We start from the raw sequence: 20,809 nt of genomic DNA, 5'->3' as shown, positions 1-20,809 counted from the left end.
GAGTGTGCTGCTAAAAAAGGACCTCCAGGTCAGTCACACGCCCTCCTACAACAATTCCCAGTAGGGGAGCCCATGGAGAGACTGGGGGTAGACATAGTAGGGCCGTTTCCAACCACAGACAGCGGTAACAGGTGGATTCTAACCGCCATGGACTACTTCACCAAGTGGCCGGAGGCTTACGCTCTCCCAGACCAGGAGGCGGGGACAATAGCTGATGCGTTGGTGGGGGGAATAATCAGTCGGTTTGGGGTGCCACAGTCTATTCACAGCAACCAGGGAAGAAACTTCGAGTCACGGGTGTTCTCAGAGTTGTGTAGACGGTTAGGCGCAGAGAAGACGCGCACTACTCCGCTTCACCCGCAGAGTGATGGGCTGGTGGAAAGATTTAACAGAACATTAGCACAGCAGCTGGCCATCGTTACCTCAAAACACCAGAGAGATTGGGACACCCACTTACCGTTTATTCTTATGGCGTGTAGGTCGGCTGTTCAAGAATCGACTGCGTGCTCCCCAGCACTACTAATGTTAGGTCGTGAGTTGCGCACCCCAGTCGAACTGACGTTTGGCCACCCTCCTGATAATGACGACGGGGTTTTGCCTGGCCCGAACTATGTGTGTCGTCTGCAGAACCGGTTAGAAGCGGCTCACACCTTCGCAAGAGAGCAACTCGAGAACGCAGGGGTGCGCCAAAAGCGCCACTACGACTCGCGCGCTAGGGGGAGGCACTTTGGAGCGGGAGAATGTGTGTGGCTTCACAACCCCACGCGCAAGAAGGGGCGGTGCCCAAAGCTGGACAGTGCATGGGTGGGGCCGTGTCTGGTGATAGAGAGAGTGGGGGAGGTGACGTACCGGGTGGAGGTTCCCCCACGGAGCAGGAAGGTGGTGGTCCACTGGGATCGATTGGCACCCTACAGAGGGAGGAAAACGGTAGGGAATGGGAGTGAGGGCTCTGATGTGAGCCCACGGGAACAGTCTAACGAGGAGACTCTAGCACAACCTGAGCCTGGGGAGGGGGCTGCTTCTTCGGAGGGCGCTGGAAATGACATTGGGGCAGAGGAGCGTTCTGGGGGGCCACCGCTGAGAGTCACGGGGAGGCCCAAGAGACTGATGCGACCTCCGGGTCGTTTTAAGGATTTTGTTGTGTAACCCTAGGGGCTAGGGTTTAGAAAGGGGGGGGCTATGTAACGACCCGGTATTGTGTTCTGTGTTTGTGGGTGTGTTATGGTTCTCATGGCTACTAGCAGGGGTTAAATATGTCAGGGCAGATGGAAAGGTTGGGGGGGTATGATGGGTAATACCGCGGGATTTGGAAATGCATAAATAGGGATTACTGTCTCATTGTTCTCTCTCTTCTGTTCGTGCCTTGATCTGTTCCTATTAGAGTGACCTTAACTCGACATGTATAATTGTGTACGTTCGGCATTAGCGGCGTGGGCTGTGGCCTGAACAATAGCCCAGTTTAGGAATAAACCTGTGTTCTGACCTGTACACCTGGAGTCCGTCTCTTTTCTCTTTAATGACCCAGCCGGGTCATTACACTATTAACATGTTTTTAATGGTTTTGCACTGCATGGATCACCCGTTCGGTTGAATGCAGCATTGCTGTATGGTGCACTCAATGTATTGTAGTTGAGTAGCCAGCCTAGGCTACTGCTTAAATGTTACTATAATAGGCCCACATGTTTCTCCTTGGCATGGTGTTTTGTTGCAGGTTTAGCTTTTTGGTTATTCGTTGTCAAGCTTTAAAAACTGAAGCCAGACTGCAACATTTTAGTAGTCTAGCTAGGACTGTGGGATGTGTCTGTACACTTTCCCTACACTGCATGCTGTAAACAGGACACATGAAAGAAGTGCAAGGGAAATTGAATTCACCGATATAAGCGCATCAGGCTGTAATTTTATTAAGTAGATGATTCAACTCTTGACTCATTTATACTTGCTGTGTGTCGTATTCGGCCCGCAGGCATTGTGTTTGACACGTGCGCTAGCCTATTAGTCACCCTATAACTGACTTGTGATCATTGCCCTTTGATTGTATTGACATTCCCAGCCTTAGTAACTTAGTGACAGTCGTCTGTTTTTGTTCAAAATATTTAGTCATTAAAACTGAAACAGTGCCTCCCGAATGGGTGGAGGCAGCAATCAATGTACCATGCCAACTGTGATTTACAACCTGATAGCAATATTTTTTGGACTACCAAGAAATATATTGGTGAATTACATTAATCATGCATTGAGCTGCATCCATCTATTCTGCCAACAATGCTTTACTGTAAGTCATGGAATTTAATCAAATAGAAGCTGTTTTTAAAACCTCTTATAAAGTTGGTTTTGAAGCATAAACTGGGAATTACATATTTTTGACTGATATTATGAGTGTGTGTTTTATATCTGCAAAGTAGTTAAAACGCTGTCAGTTCCACTTCAAGGTATGTTTTTCTACACCCTGTACTATTCTCCTCTTGATCCCTTACCTCCTGCTATTCTTCCCATTGACACAGTAGAGACAAGAATCTTAATTACACCATTTTCTTAATGTGCTGAGTTGAATGTAATAATTACCACACCGTGTGCTAATAATCTGTCATTCTTTAGTAAAACATTGAAATACAGAGAGTGTGTGGTTGTTGTAATACATATTGGTAAAGCAGTGAAGTAGTATGACAAGGTTTCATGTATGATACAAGAGTTGTTGTTGGCCATTGGTGTAAATAGGCAGGAGTATGTGTGCACTGTTGCTTTTGACTCCTTCACTTAGTCACAACAGCTCATGTTCTTGCATGGCAATACCATAAAGCTTACTGTATACTTCCCAATCAAAACAGTTTGTGCATATTACGACTTCGGTAGCCGAAGTCCTACGCCCCTTCATCAGTGATTGGTCAACAGTACTACTCCTAGTAGGGGTGGGAACTATGGACGGGATTCTTCAATTGTGTTTGTTGTCATTCAACAAGAGACGATTAGTTTTCATGCACATTTCTTCACTTGAAAAATACTGCACTAAACATCTTAGTTAGATGTAAAATTGGTCGACTAAGGCCCCCAAAAAATGTATTACAGATTTCTTGATTTATCTTAGATTAATTTGGCTTATATTGAGGAAGTGTTACTGGGTATGTTGTTGCTACAGTGGCTCAAGAGGGATAAACAACAGTAATATTGCTGCTTTTTTCTGTTTTTTCAAGCGAAGGTCTTTAGGGAGTATGCGAGCACAGATGTTTATTTCGCCTAACTGAGTTCTGATGGAAGCAAACCGAGCCTATGTACTGTATGTGGACACCTTTAGACTCAGTAGTCAGATCTGATCATTCATTCACTCAAAGTTGTATTTATTTTATTTAACCTTTATTTTATCCGGGAGTCATTTGTTTTTACTTATGTCACCGTCTGGCTGCCTCCTTTGATATCAGACAATGTAACTTTTTCTGAATTCAGAAACCATAAACAAATGTTTATTTTTTCTGTTGTTTGATACTATTTTGACAATGCAATAAAAGCTGTGATTGTATCAAAAGATTTTACCTTAACATTCTTGCAGCCAATGTAGGACGTCCATGAGCGGGCGGATATATTTTACCAAGGTTTTCCAGCACACAGCTTTGACCTACTACAGTAGCTATATTGGTCTATCGTACTTCAAACAATGTGTATGCAGGTTGATTAAGATTCAAACCTTCTCAAACAGCCTAATTCATACTCTTAGAGGAGGTTCTCCCACAATAATATGATTTGTACCCCATGCAAGTTATAAAGAATTGGATTATTTACACACTACACTAATCCCATTCCACTACCTTTTCAAGCTTTTTTATTACATAAAAACAAGCTTTTCTTTTACACCTTTACATGCTGAGCAAGTTGTTTTGTCTTGTAGTAATGTGGTGCCTGCCTGTATTTCCTTAAACTTTTTTATTTAGCAATACATGTAATTGAGATTATATATTTTTTTGTTCAGTAGATGCCCAGCGTGTGTTGGACACAGTCACTCATATATAGAGGTCTATAGAGCTTGTCTCCATTCCTGATTGACTTAAGCTCTTGCAAACATGGTCCTATTTCATCAATTGATGTGCTGCTCAATGTGCAGTTCATTACCTCTGTCAAATGAGTATGTATCTTAAAGTTGTGTGTATTTGTATATTTTTTTGCAAAAAAGATGGTGACGCTACAATAATTCTAGTTTACAATAGGCCTATATCTAAACATACATACATCCTAATTATACAGTGTATATATATATATATATATATATATATATATATATATATATATATATATATATATATATATATATATATATATATATATATATATATGAGTGTACAAAACATTATAATCACCTGCTCTTTCCATGATATAGATTGACCAAGTGATTCTAGGTGGAAGCTATGATCCCTTATTGATGTCACTTGTTAAATCCACTTCAATCAGTGTAGATAAAGGGGAGGAGACAGGTTAAATACATATTTTTAAGCCTTGGGACAATTGAGACATGGATTGTGTATGTGTGCCATTCAGAGGGTGAACGGGGTACGGTAGTAGGTGCCAGGCGCACCGGTTTGTGTCAAGAACGTCAACACTGCTGGGTTTTTCACTCCCAACCGTTTCCCATGTGTCTCAATGGTTCACCAAGGATATCCAGCCAACTTGACACAGCTGTGGGAAGTATTGGGGTCGACATGTGCCAGCATCCCTGTGGGGTATACTGTATATGTACTGTATATACATTAGATCATCATAGCTACTTTAGTAGGTCAACGCTTTGTGCTGGAAAACGTTGTTAGAACATGCGTGGAGTAGGTACTATGGTGCTCATGGAGCTCTTTTTCAGATTCAGACCAATGCCTACTTCTCACTTAAAACATAGTTTTTGGTTTTCATTTCCATGGTTTTTACACCGGAAGGAGATAATACAAAATTATACAAATTTCCACATTCAAAAGGTGTCTTTCGAAAATGTAATTTGCGCTTCAAATTATGAAAACATTTTTGTTGTGTTTTGTCTCACATCATTTATTGTCCAGGGCCTGGATTCCCAAAAGCATCTTAAGGCTAAGTTCTTATGGCTGCAGGGGGGCGTATTGAAAAACTGGAAAATATGTGCACATTTTCAAACGGCCTCTTAATCAATTTTTGCTCTTACAATATGCATATATTTACTACTATTGGATAGAAAACAGTCTCTAGTTTCTAAAAACGTTTGAATTATTTCTCTAAGTTGAACAGAACTATTTTTACAGCCCATTTCCTATCCGGAATTGAGATTTCCAAACGCGAGGTCTCTCTTTAAGAGAGATAAAAAAGGTCATGTCACTTAGAACTGTAGAAACACGTCATACGCCTTCCTCTGGGTGTCATGCGGAAGTGAGAGCAGAAAGGAGTTGAATATCTCGTCCAGGGACTGAACACAACATCTTGGAGTGAGACCTGCGCACTTAATTTTTTTTCTGGTCACGAAGTTGAACATGGACTCGGCTCCTGCACGACGCTCGTTAAAGGTGAATATGATCTCTGGCTTCGATATTATTTGATACATGTCACAAAATCATCCTAAAGTATGTTTTTTCAATATAGTTTAATTATATTATTGAAATTTATTCTGGACTTTAGACGTGATGCGACGCAAGAATTGTTTGAAGAAAGAGAGGTTAGCGCCGCACGGCCAGTGTGCTTGCTAATTCAAGAGGGAAATAGTTCGTTCTGGATCCCAAACAAAGACTGTACTGGACAATGGACCCCTTTACAACATTCTGATGGAATATCAACAAAGATAAGGACCCAATTTGGGATGATTTTTCATATATCTGTCGAACTGTGCTATGCTACCTTTTGACTAGAATCAATGCTGCCGTGTGCTAGCTAATGTAGTAAGCTAATATAACGATATATTGTGTTTTCGCTGTAAAACACTTCAAAAATCGGAAATATTGGCTCTATTCACACGATCTTTGTCTTTCATTAGCTATCCACCATATATTTTTCTGAAATGTTTTATGATGTATAATTAGTTATTGACGTTGGTGTCTGTATTTTCTCTGGCTACTCCCGTGCGATTTCAGACTGTAGCTATGATGGGAGCAGTAATGTAAACTGATTTATAACTAAAATATGCACATTTTTTGAACAAAACATAGATTTATTGTGTAACATGTTATAGGACTGTCATCTGAGGTAGTTTTTTCTAGGTTATTTAGGTTGGTTCTAGGTTAGTTAGGTTGGCTTGTGCATGCTACTTGCATCCTACTTGTGCTGTGAAAAATGTCTGTCCTCTTTTTTATTTGGTGGTGAGCTAACATAAATATATGTGGTGTTTTCTCTGTAAAACATTTAAAAAATCGGACATGTTGGCTGGATTGACAAGATGTTTATCTTTCAAATGCTGTATTGGACTTGTTAATGAGTGAAAGTTAAATATAAAAAAAAAAAAAGATTTTGAATTTCGCGCTCTGCACTTGAGCTGGATGTTGTCATAGGTGTACCGGCGTCGGGCTGCCCCCCTAACAGGCTTTAGAACCATCGTTAAATCTCAGAGCTGTTTCCCAAAACCATCGTTAATAAAGCTGCACTTGAAAACACTCATTTACCGACTGCCTCAGACCACTCGTAGAACAGCTAACTGGGTCGTCAGATGCTTTTTGACATTCCGCGTCACTTTATACACAGAAGATCTCCGCTAAACATAGAATGAAGATGTTTATCTGTCTCTCTGTGACCGCTGATAACTTCAGAATGAAATTGACTACAATACAATGTACCGACCGGCGCGACTATAATTAATGTCTGCCTCCGGTTCTGCTAGTTCTTCTGGTCCAGTGTGCTGAAATAGTAGTACTGTCATAGACTTCCGTGGAAGGGGTTGCACTGTGTGTTGTTGAGCCGACCCTCTGGTCACATTTTATTAATGTGGTTTTGTTGGGGTCGTCAGGTCTCCTCTAACACATCTGAGGAGAAAGGCGGCAGTATAATGGTTATTGTTCCTCTCCATCTCAGCCCTGTTTCCTCTCTGTCATTCTTAATGTGACATCCCAGATTATTAAAGAAAAGAGAGGCCGTCACTGTACCATTCTGCCTTTCGAGAACTGGGGACAATAATGATTGGTTTAATCCATCACTATTGGTGGCAGGGTGTGTCTCAATGGAGTCACTCAATTCCTCAGCTCTTGTGGGTGTTTACTTGTGTCCCTCTCTTTGTACATTAGGTGAGGTGAGTTTCCCTTAGTGTTGTGAAAGTGCTTGGGAACCCTAACCCTGACCGTATGTAACTACACTCATTTGTTCTGATGGAAATGATACTAGATTACCTCACTCTCAACCCCTTCAGTCTAATATAATTATAGCCTTGTTTTCTCTGAGACTTTGATACTAGTGCTGAGAATAGTGTGTGTGTGTGTGTGTGTGTGTGTGTGTGTGTGTGGATGATTTTAGTCTCAGAGGTAAAAGTCTCTATCTTTTTGTGCCGATTAGCTGTGCTCAGTGAGACAATGAGCTGAAGTAGGGATACACCCCTACCAGCATGTTGCGTCTTGGCATGGACCGTAGCGGTGTCTAATCACCTTTCAGAGATGCAATTTATCTGCTATCTTTGTGGGAGGGAGGCCTATCTGACTCAATGAGGCTCAAGGAGCAGTTCGGCTGTGAATGGTGGGAGACTTGTCTGTGTGTGAAATCTTAATTAAAACCCTCACAGGGAGATGTAGGTGGAGGAGAGGTGTGTGTGTGTTTTATTTTCTATTACCACCGATGAAAATAGAAAATGATTAAATGATTGCCGGCATGAAGGCCGTGGCACATAGTGTGGATAAACAATTGATCGTGGATGTATCCTTGTTTGTGTGTGTGTGTGTACTTTTTGTGCGTGTGTGTGTGTATTTGAATGTTTGTGTGTGCATCTGTGTGTGTATGTTATAGCAATAGCTTCCTTATCTCCTATAAAGATAGAGTCATCATTTGTCACAGAGTCACGGTCTCCGCAGCAGGATGCCATAGTGTTATCTTCATGAAGAGTGTCCCTCTCCCACTGTGACCAGACCACCTGGCACAGTCCTGTAGTCAACAAGAGAAAAGTCACCAGTTAACGAACACTGCATCTTCTGCCTCGTGGATTGCAATGTACTGATGACTATGAGGATTGGGCCATCATGACCTTTACTGTAAACTTTTTCCTGACCTGTGACCTGACGAGGAAGTACTCCTGGCCCTAGTCATAACAGGTTAATGTCATGCAAATGAAACTGTCATGCTGATCAGGTAAAATGTAGCTCTGTCCCCATGGAGCCCCCCTTCTCCCCGGCTTTCCCGCCACAAACTTCATTAACTGGCCTTTCAGGTATTCATAGCAGCGACTTTTTCTCCCCCGGCCACATTGATGTTTACCTCATATGTCTCCTCATGTGAAGATGATCAAATTATTCATGGACCCCGCCATGGACTTCATGATTATTAATGTTATTATTCAGCACAGGCTGCTGCCACAAGCATGGACCAGAGTATTGGGGTCACGAGAGTAAAGAGAGAGAGGAGAGATGAATGCACATATTACATTTGCATGACTGAGAACAGGTAGGCCTATCAGCTAATTACTATTACTGTCTCATTTAACTGACTAGGCTACTCGTATACATTTCAAAATTTGTGAAAAGGTATTAATTATCATCTTATCGCATACATTTTCATCATGTCATTCTCAAAGTATCCCTAACCACAGCTAGATACAATGTTTCCCTTTGTTTACACACTCTGTGTCATTAGAGTCCTATGTCACCATGACTACCACAGGCTAGCTTGACTGTAGCTAACGTTAGCTGACCTTAGCTTCTATGCTAACTGACTTAAATTAATTAAACTATTAAAATGTCCTAAAAAAATAACAACAATAATTTCATTACACTCCACAACTTTATAACTCGCTCACCATGAAGATAATTTGTTTACCTGGTGCTTCTCTCTTTAGTTGGCTCTTTCATTCATCTGACTCACTGACTAGGCAGGATAGTGCGAATGAGAGCGCGTGAAGCAACCACTAAAGCATGGGTTCCCAAACTTTTTTGGCCCCATTCTGATATCTGAAAATTCTCAGGACCCCAACCATGTGAAAATAAATCTGTAATTACGAGCCAATGTTTGCCTTTTTATTTGGGGCTATGACAGTCAATTTAAAAACATTCTAACAGTAATTCTGACTCACCATCACATTCTTCTAATGTGGGGCTATGACATTCAATTGCAAATTAGTCTTACATAACGTCTCTTATCTCACCACCGCTAATGAGATAGTCTCAAAGCACCTCATCTCTGCTGTCACATCCAACCTGGATCGATATTTGGTTTTAATGCAGACTAGAGCACTGAATGCAGCTTCACACAGATATGAGCTGGCGAAGGGTACCAAATCTCCTCCATAGTGACCTGTGAATGGGCTGTCTGCAGCATTCGGTCACATGACAGCTCGATCAGCTGTTCGATTTCACTTACCGGCATGTCAACTGAGACAGGATCACAGTCAAAACGGATTGGGAAGTAGTTCCCAAAGTGCTCTTCCAAGTGTTGGAGGTGACCATTCATCACTTGTGTGGGACACTTATTGATGTGGTGTTCTGTTAGAAACATGCACAGCCAAGGGAATGGGGCATGGTTCACTTTTGAAAGACTTTCACTCCCAAAATAATGATTTCCTCTTAATCCACTGATCACTCATCTGTATAATGTTTTTGTCTTTCCCCAGCATGCTTGCGTTCAGTGTGTTCAGTTTCCCCAAAAATGTCTGTTACATTGGCAAGGAGACACATTATTATTTATATTTTTTACATCCATTGTGAGTGACAACAGTTCCTCTCTTAATGCATAAAAATCTTTCCAACACTCCCTCTGTCATGCTCTGATCCCATATCTCCACATAGTTTTGCGAACAGGCGTGAGCGCAGTGGATGTGGTTTGATGTAGTTTACAATCAAAGTTAACTGCTGCAGTATATCTCAGAGTTCTGTGCCCAGCTCGTTTGCCGCCAGTTGCTCTCGGTGTATTATACAATGCATCCATCTGGCATAGGGAGATAAATTCATAACTACTATATAGTACAGAGGCCTGCCCACCGTCCCGCCACAGATGGGACTCCATCTGTACAAAAGCCCACCAATCAATCCCATGGAATCTGTTTTTCGTCAATATAGCCATGCAGCACATCCCATGTGTCGTTTCATGCTTGGGAATCATGAGACAGAACAGTATGTCCTCGTGAATAGCATCCCCCGACATGTATAGTGAAAAAAAGTCAATGCACAGGCATCTCAGCCCTCACAACTAACGTCCATTTGGAGAGCATTAACTGGTGAGTTTGAGTCGTTCAGTCAGTTTCCTCTTGATTGCTAGCAAAAGCATATTCTTTGTTTATCAGTGTTATCTGACAAAGGTATTGATATGAGTTTGTGCCTCTGCCTGTCCCCACACATTGTTTTCACCATATCAATTGGGGCTGGTAATATCAAAGTCTCTACAATAGTGTGTGGTTTCATAGAGTAGCCATTCACCGTGGGAATGATTCAAGTGCAACGGTCAAGTAAGACCTATTCCCATGATCTAAGGGCGCTCTCTGGTTGAATTTTGTCATGAAGATTTTAATAATTTTCATTTTGATTTAAGGGTAACCACGTTACAATGATTTTGAGATACAAATACGATATTATAATATACACTACCATTCAAAAGTTTGAGGTCACTTAGAAATGTCCTTGTTTTTGAAAGGAAGCACATTTCTTGTCCATTAAAATAACATAAAATTGATCAGAAATACAGTGTAGATAGACATTGTTAATGTTGTAAATGACTATTGTAGCTGGAAACGGCAGATTTCTTATGGAATATCTACATAGGCGTACAGAGGCCCATTATCAGCAACCATCACTCCTGTGTTCCAATGGCACGTTGTGTTAGCTAATCCAAGTTGATAATTTTTTTAAAGGCTAATTGATCATTAGAAAACCCTTTTGCAATTATTTTAGCACAGCTGAAAACTATTGTTCTGATTAACCTTTTCTCAAAGGTTTGCTCTTTGTAATAATTTTGTTCCCAAATTAAACTGCCTCGTACTCAATTCTTGCTCGTACAACATGCATATTATTATTACTATTGGATAGAAAACACTCTCTAGTTTCTAAAACCGTTTGAATTATATCTGTGAGTAAAACAGAACTCGAGTTGGAGCAATTTTCCTATGAGGAAGTGAGAAATCTGAAATCTGCAGGTTGTTCTGAGGTCGGTTTATTAATTTGCATGTCTTCTATTGGTTGAGATGCACTGCATACGCCTTCCCCTGGATGTCAGCGAATAGTGAGAATTGAAATGGAGTTGCTAGGCAGATCTGAGGCCTTATAAATGGGCTGGCAACGTGGGGTCCTGTCTTTCTTCCCTTCGCCATGACGCAAGACAGACCTCAGGGTGGCGTTCTAGAAAGCTCCCGTTATAGCCCTTAGATATATCCGGCTCTGATTTTATTCGACATAGGTGTTAAAGACATCATAATGTTGTTATTTTAAACCGAGTTATATCAGTTTATATCAGTATATTGCGATTTTCGGGTATTTATTTGTGCTGCGTTCTAGGGAGTTGGGCACGTCTGGCCCACATGGCTAATGTTTACTGCTAATTCCAACGTTGAAGGCGACAATCTACAACCGAGCAACGATTCTTTTGGAAAAAGGACAACTTGCCCAAGATTCTGATGGGAGCTCATCAAAAAGTAAGAACTATTTATGATGTTAATTCGTTGTTCTGTTGAAAAATGTAAAACTCATTTTCCGCCATTAATTTCGGTGCGGTCTCGCTTTAACGCACGCTGTATGTCGTAGTAACGTTAATTTAAAAAATCTAACACAGCGATTGCATTAAAACCTGTTGGGGATGGGGGCGCTGTTTAGACTATTTATGCTAATTTGGCTAATTTTTGAAACGGCTTCCCACAAAATCCTTGATCGTACAATATGCATATTATTATTATTATTGGATAGAAAACAGTCTATAGTTTCTATAGGAGTTGAAATTTTGTCTCTAAGTGGAACAGAGCCCATTCTACAGCAATTTCCCTGACATGGAGTCAGATTTGAGAAATGTTGGCCACTCTTCTGAAGTCAGTTAAAAGGGCACTGTCGTTGCTATGACTATACGGACACTTCTTACGTCTTCCCCTGGATGCCTTTACGTGATGACGATTCCAATGGGGTCGATTGCGCGTTCACAGGCCCCACAAATGAAAAAACCCTGAAGCTAGTCATTCTTTTGGAGCTGCGTCATGCGCCTAGAGGACACCGGCCCGCACCTTTTCCAAGCATTAGTGAAGGGGGTAATATTACTCGGGTCATGTTTCTACTCGTTATGGGAGTTAAAAACATCATAAGGTAGTTAATTTAAAGCGTTTTATAGCAATTTATATCCGTTTAGTGCGATTTTGGGACATTTATTTTTGCAACGATGTGAAAAGTTGGGCATGCTTTTCAGTTCATCCCGAACGCAGTTGACATTTCCACATGGCAAGAGGACAGCTTTCCACCAAAAGACGATTTCTCCCAAGAAAGGATCCTTTGCCCAAGATACTGATGGAAGAACAGCTCAAGGTAGGACATTTTTATTATGATAAATCGTGTTTCTGTCGAAACATTTTAGTGGCTTAGGACGCCATGTTTTTTGACGTAGCTTCGCTTGGCGCAAACTGTATTGAAAAGTAAGGATAAATTAAAAAATGTAATAACGCAATTGTATTAAGAATTAAATTGTCTATCAATCCCTGTCCACCCTATATTTTTTAGTCACGTTTATGAGTATTTATGTATAAGAGTAGATCACTGTCTAAGTGGCGCAAGGACGTTTTCTTTACCAGCTTGTCTACATTTCACATTGTCTAACCATGATTTTGGTGGCTAAATATAAACATTTTCGATCAAACTGTATATGCATGTTGTAATGTGATGTTACAGGAGTGTCATCGGAAGAATTCTGAGAAGGTTAGTGAAAAAATTAATATCTTTTGGCGATGTTGACTTTTATCGCTCACTTTGGCTAGAATCAATGCTGGGCTGCTAATTGCTATGTGCTAAGCTAATATAACGATTTATTGTGTTTTCGCTGTAAGACACTTAGAAAATCTGAAATATTGTCTGTATTCACAGGATCTGTGTCTTTCGATTCGTGTATGCTGTGTATTTTTACGAAATGTTTGATGATTAGTAGTTAGGTAAACAAGTTGCTCATTGTAATTATTCTAGTCCATTTGTGATGGTGGGTGCAATTGTAAACTATGAAGTCTACCTGAAATATGCACTTTTTTCTAACAAAACCTATCCCATACCATAAATATGTTATCAGACTGTCATCTAATGAGTTTTTTTGTTGGTTAGGGGCTATAAATATCTTAGTTTAGCCGAATTGGTGATGGCTACTGGTGTTGGTGGACAAATAAAAGATGGTGGAATATGCTAATGTGTTTTTAGGTAATAGATGTACATCTTTACATATTGTGTCTTCCCTGTAAAACATTTTAAAAATCGGAAATGTTGACTGGATTCATAAGATCTGTGTCTTTCATTAGCTGTATTGGACTTTAATGTGTGAAAGTTAAATATTTAAAAAAAATATTTTTTTTGAATTTCGCGGCACTGGTTTTTCAGTGGGGGGGGGGGAGGTGTGCCGCTAGCGCCACGCTGATCCTAGACAGGTTAAGAACTAATGTATCTTTCATTTGCTGTCCAACCTGTATTTGTTAGTCAAGTTTAAATTTAGTTACTGATTAGATTAGGTGCCTCTCCCAAGATTTCTCCCAACATATTGATGGCAGCTTGGCTACTATTCTCATTGTATAACCACGAGTTGTGCCGCTAAATATGCACATTTTCGAACAAACTCTATATGTATTGTGTAATTGTGTAATAGGATTGTGTAATAGGACTGTCATCTGAAGAAGTTTGAGAAGGTTAGTGAAAAAATTAATATCTTTTGCTGGTTTATTCGTTATCGCTATTGTTGGCTTGAATCAATGCTGTTGTGTGGTTGGCTATTGTATTAAGCTAATATAATGCTATATTGTGTTTTCGCTGTAAAACACTTAAAAGATCTGAAATATTGGCTGGATTCACAAGATCTTTGTCTTTCATTTGCTGTATGCTGTGTATTTTTCATAAATGATTTATGATGAGTATTTAGGTAATTCACGTTGGTCTCTGTAGTTATTCTAGTTGCTTTGGTGAGAGTTGTGATGGTGGCTGCAATGGTAAACTATGATTTATACCTGAAATATGCAAAATTTTCTAACAAAACATATGCTATACAATAAATATGTTATCAGACTGTCATCTGATGAAGTTGTTTCTTGGTTAGTGGCTATTTATATCTTTATTTGGTCGAAATTGTGATAGCTACCTATGCAGGAAAAAAATGGTGGAAAAAAAGTTGTGTCTTTTGCTATCGTGGTTAGCTAATAGATTTACATATTGTGTCTTCCCTGTAAAACATTTAAAAAATCTGAAATGATGGCTGGATTCACAAGATGTGTGTCTTTCATCTGGTGTCTTGGACTTGTGATTTAATGATATTTAGATGCTAGTATTTACTTGTGATGCTATGCTAGGCTATGCTAGTCAGCTTTTTTACTGTTAAAGAAGTTAAAGAAGCAATAAAACTGACCTTCTTTAGACTAGTTGAGTATCTGGAGCATTAGCATTTGTGGTTTCGATTACAGGCTCAAAATGGCCAGAAACAAAGACTTTTCTTCTGAAACTCGTCAGTCTATTCTTGTTCTGAGAAATGTAGGCTATTCCATGTGAGAAATTGCCAAGGAACTGAAGTTCTCGTACAACGCTGTGTATTACTCCCTTCACAAAACAGTGCAAACTGGCTCTAACCAGAATAGAAAGAGGAGTGGGAGGCATTGATGCACAACTGAGCAAGAGGACAAGTACATTAGAGGGTCTAGTTTGAGAAACGCCTCACAAGCCCTCAACTGGCAGCTTCATTAAATAGTAACCGCAAAACACCAGTCTCAATGTCAACAGTGAAGAGGCAACTCCGGCAACTCTCTCTGTGTTCTTTTGGCCGTCTTAATCTTTTCTTTTTATTGGCCAGTCTGAGATATGGCTTTTTCTTTGCAACTCTGCCTAGAAGGCCAGTCGCCTCTTCATTGTTGACGTTGAGACTGTGTGCGAGCAAGGAAGCCTACAAACCTTACTCAGTTACACCAGCTCTGTCAGGAGGAATGGGACAAAATTCACCCAACTTATTGTGGGAAGCTTGTGGAAGGCTACTTAAAACGTTTGACCCAAGTTAAACAATTTAAAGGCAATTCTACCAAATACTAATTGAGTGTATGTAAACTTCTGACCCACTGGGAATCTGATGAATACAATAAAAGCTGAAATAAATCATTCTCTCTACTATTATTCTGACATTTCACATTCTTAAAATAATGTGGTGATCCTAACTGACCTAAGACAGGGAATTTTTACAGGAATTAAATGTCAGGAATTGTGAAAAACTGAGTTTAAATGTATTTGGCTAAGGTGTATGTAAACTTCCGACTTCAACTGTATTTTATATAAAACACTCAAAGTAATGGATATGGAGCATCTATGGCCTCGGTTACACCTAGCACTTAAGTGCGACTTCTGCCATCCGATCACTCCAAGCTGCATTAGGTCTGGATGCAAGAAAGTCACATTGTGCTCGCATTAGGTTCAGATCCGCCAAGATCGGCATTGTGTTCGAATTTGACATAGTCTGGATGCAATCAGGCCACTGAATATGCATAAGCAATGTAAAGAGTGGGGAAAAGTACATTCTACACAAATTACTTTCATAATAACAGAGAACAAATGTGCAATTACATGAATATCGGTGATGAAAGACATTCCCTTTTGCTTACGTGATGAACCACTAAGGGGATGTAGATATTTACCCTAAACCATGTGTGACCTCTCACTTCTCTGGCTGTAGAAGTGTTCTTCCTAACCGGTGCCTCAACAGCTCTCAGACTGAGCTTCACCTCACTGGGTCCTCAGAGGAAAGGAAGGCTGGGGAGAGATGGAGGGTTAGAAGGATGAATGGATCAATCATTCAACAAGTCAGTCAAATTAAGAGAGTGTTTCAGGCTGGGTTTCTGTATAGCACTTTGAGATATCAGCTGATGTAAGAAGGGCTATATAAATAAATTTGATTTGATTTGTTGATAAGCTTAAATGTCCATCTCCCACCCATGGAGAGACCTATATACTGTATCTTACCCTCCAGACAGTCTCGGAGGTAGCGAGGCGGGGTGGCTTGGCTCATCTCCTGGTCAGCTGACATATCGTAACGGGTGAGCCAATCATCACTGGTTCATACACACACAGAACAGTTAATACAACACTACTATTGAGAGAAATAGTAATTGCTTAGTTTTGTAGGCAGTAACTGCCATGGTTATTTGGAAAAATCCTATGGGGAAATGAATGGCTTTTTTGTAGGGGTTTTGGATAACTGTCGAAAATATGGTCTGTGATAGACACAGGTTTAGGAGATCTTATATGTTTTGTTTTATGAGAAAATCTTCAGAATTAAAAAATAAATATTCATCAAAGCATTTACAGTATGTAACCCAAAAAACTATTAATGCACATAAAGGCTTCATACTGGTCATGTTAAGTGACTGATATTATCTCATACAACAAAACGTAGAAGATCTCGTAAGCCAGTGTAAACCTCAGACGTTATTTTTCGTAATTCATGTCTAATGTTAAGAGTCTATGCTCTAGTTTTAGAAGTAATAGTTTTGATCAGTTAATGTCATCATTTTGACAGCACTGACATTGCGGTAGTTGACTGACGGTTGAGGGGACGTGTTGGTATGTTGTATTTAGTTCGACATTGGGAATCGCATATATAGCGTTTTGGAATATCAACTCCTAAAATGTATTTTATGTTTTAACATCAGCTATGCAAAACCCCAGCTGTTACATGACACACCTTGTGTAACAGCAGAACAACACATGTTGATCTGTGGGGAAAAAGCAAAAAGCTCCAATGAACCTTGGTATGGCAACATATTGTAAAAACTGTTCTGTTGATATTATCCTACCATGACTACTAAAAGGGTGTTTAACAGTTAGGCCACTGGTATGACAATAATATCACTAGCTAGCTATTACAGTTTTCACTCAGCAATAAAGTGAAGTGCATCACAGCCTAACAAAACTCTGGTAAGGAGAAGGAATAGTTCTGTCATCTTTGAACTGCATTTGCAAGACACACACACACACACACACGAGAGCCAGGGAGAAGCAAAAGAGGGAGGGGCAGAGAGTGGGGGGTGAAGGTTTAAACTAAAGGCTGATTCTTGTTTTTGCTCGCTTATACCATGTTTGACTAGCTACCTAGCTGATAGAAATGGTGTAGTAATCAAATGTATCACAGCGTACAATTATGACTTGGATGGTCATTAAAGGTTAATTCTCCACTGGGAACTAGGAGCTTTCAAAATGTACTACAAAGTGTAAATAGCATCATTTTGGTCATAAAGTAAGTGTCTTCCAAAATTGTGATTTGCGAGATTTAGCGAAACTCTGACGCTCCTACATCCTTGGATATTTGAGGGTTGGGTTTTGATTTCAATCATGCCCAGTCATGACCACATTACCACTAACACGGATGGTAACGCCTAGGGAGAATTGTCATGTACGGAGAAACAGCTGTGCTGAATCAACCTAGACAGTGAGACAGACCTGCCTATTAATCAGCACCTCGGATTTGTTTACATGAGACAACACATCACCAATGTTATGTTGAAAGAACACTTGACCCCTAAGCCCTGTATCGAGGGGCCACTTACTGATGTGTTTGATATAGCAATCACTCGAGTCTGATACTGTTTTGAGTTCAATTTGAATTAAGACAATGTACAACTACCACTTGTCACTGTTCAACATTTTTCAACCCATTCGCGAGCATCGTGTGTCTCGCCGTGACCTGTTTTGTAGCTTGATTCGCTAAGAAACACTGCCAGAGAGACGCACACTCCAGTAATAGATAGTGATAAAGTTTTAAAAATGAAACACTATCGCTCTACTCCAGCACAAGCAAAGCACCGAAGCATGTAGCCACTCAACAGTGACTTGATAAAATGATTTAGCTAACATAACTTGCCTGTTCTTGCCTAGCTCTTGTGATTTTGGGCACTGACAAACAGCGTCCTTTATTATCCTATATTTATGATAATTTGACAGCTTGTTGAATCTGATGTTGTAGACTTGTTCTCAGAAGTCTACACACTATTTCAAAGCAATTGGTTCAGCTAAGAGCAGCAGCAGCTGACTTGATAATGTATGCACTGACTACTTTTCATGCACTTTTTCATAACTTCAGAAATACTGCTCTTTCAATCACAAAACACCTTAGCTAGATGTAAAATTGCAAAACTAAGGCCTCTTCAGTAAAACGTCAACATTTACAGTGCCTTGCAAAAGTATTTGCCCCCTTGGCGTAAATATCCTATTTTGTTGCATTAACACCTGTAATTTAAATTGATTTTTATTTGGATTTCATGTAATGGACATATACAAAATAGTTCAAATTGGTGAAGTGAAATTTAAAAAATAAAAAATTGGTGCGTGCATATGTATTCAGCCCCTTTGCTATGAAGACCCTAAATAAGATCTGGTGCAACCAATTAACTTCATAAGTCACATAATGAATTAAATAAAGTCCACCTGTGTGCAATCTAAGTTTCACATGATCTGTCACATGATCTGTATGTATATATATACATCTGTTCTGAAAGGCCCCAGAGTCTGCAAGACCACTCAGCAAAGGGCACCACCAAGCAAGCGGCACCATGAAAACCAAGGAGCTCTCAAAACAGGTCAGGGACAAAGTTGTGGAGAAGAAGAGAACAGGGTTTGGTTATAAAAAAATATCAGAAACTTTGAACATCCCACGGAGCACCATTAAATCCATTATTAAAAAATGGAAAGAATATGGCACCATAATAACCCTTCAAGAGATGGACTCCCACCAAAACTCACAGACCAGGCAAGGAAGGCATTAATCAGAGAGGCAACAAAGAGACCAAAGATAACCCTGAAGGAGCTGCAAAGCTCCAGAGCGGAGATTGGAGTATCTAGGACCTCTTTAAGCCTTACACTCCACAGAGCTGGGCTTTGCGGAAGAGTGACATTAAAATGACATTGTTAAAGAAAAAAATAAGCAAACACATTTGGTGTTCTCCAAAAGGCATGTGGGAGACTCCCCAAACATATGGAAGAAGGTGCTCTGGTCAGATGAGACTAAAATGTAGCTTTTTGGCCATCAAGGAAAACCCTATGTCTGGCACAAACCCAACACCTCTCATCACCCCGAGAACACCATCCCCACAGTGAAGCATGGTGGTGGCAGCATCATGCTATGGGGATGTTTTTCATCGGCAGGGACTGGGAAACTGGTCACAATTGAAGGAATGATGGATGGTGCTAATTTCAGGGAAATTCTTGAGGGAAACCTGTTTCAGTCTTCCAGAGATTTGAGACCGGGACGGAGGTTCACCTTCCAGCAGGACAATGACCCTCAGCATACTGCTAAAGCAACACTCAAGTGGTTTAAGGAGAAACATTTAAATGTCTTGGAATGGCCTAGTCAAATCCTTGACTACAAGCCAATTGAGAATCTGTGGTATGACTTAAAGATTGCTGTACACCAGCAGGAACCCATCCAACTTGAAGGAGCTGGAGCAGTTTTGCCTTAAAGAATGGGTAAAAATCCCTGTAGCTATATGTGCCAAGCGTATAGAGACATATCCCAAGAGACTTTCAGCTGTAATTGCTGCAAAAGGTGGCTCTACAAAGTATTGACTTTGGGGGTGTGAATAGTTATGCACGCTCAAGTTTTCTGTTTTTTGTCTTATTTCTTGCTTGTTTTACAGTAAAAGTATTTTGCATATTCAAAGTGGTAGGCATGTTGTGTAAATCCCCCCCCCCAAAAAATTATAAAGCCCTTCTTACATCGGCTGATATATCAAAGTGTCACGTTCCTGACCTGTTTTCCCTTGTTTTTGTATTTATTTAGTATGGTCAGGGCGTGAGTTGGGTGGGTTGTCGATGTGTGATTTTTATGTTGGGATTATGTGTGTTCGGCCTGGTATGATTCTCAATCAGAGGCAGCTGTCAATCGTTGTCCCTGATTGAGAATCATACTTAGGCAGCCGGGGTTTCATGTGTGTTTTGTGGGTGTTTGTTTTCCGTGTCAGTGGTTGTGCCACACGGGACTGTCACGGTAGTAGTTTTGTTATTTTGTATCGCATATTGTTTTGTTGTATATTAAATCACTATGGAAACTAACCACTCTGCGTATTGGTCCGATCCTTCTCGCCTCTCCTCGTCCGAGGAGGAGGAAGAAAATGACTATCGTTACACAAAGTGCTGTACAGAAACCCAGCATAAAACCCCAAACAGCAAGCAATGCAGGTGTAGAAGCACGCTGGCTAGGAAAAACTCCCTAGAAAGGCCAAAACCTAGAAAGAAACCTAGAGAGGAACCAGGCTATGAGGGGTGGCCAGTCCTCCTCTGGCTGTGCCGGGTGGAGATTATAACAGAACATGGCCAAGATGTTCATAAATGACCAGCATGGTCAAATAATAATAATCACAGTAGTTGTCGAGGGTGCAACAAGTCAGCACCTCAGGAGTAAATGTCAGTTGGCTTTTCATGGCTGATCATTGAGAGTATATCTACCCCTCCTGCTGTCTCTAGAGAGTTGAAAACAACAGGTCTGGGACAGGTAGTACGTCCGGTGAACAGGTCAGGGT

Source organism: Salvelinus fontinalis, chromosome 4 (assembly GCF_029448725.1).
Source record: "Salvelinus fontinalis isolate EN_2023a chromosome 4, ASM2944872v1, whole genome shotgun sequence".
NCBI classification, from domain to species: domain Eukaryota; kingdom Metazoa; phylum Chordata; class Actinopteri; order Salmoniformes; family Salmonidae; genus Salvelinus; species Salvelinus fontinalis.
Note: the sequence above shows the minus strand (reverse complement) of the source record.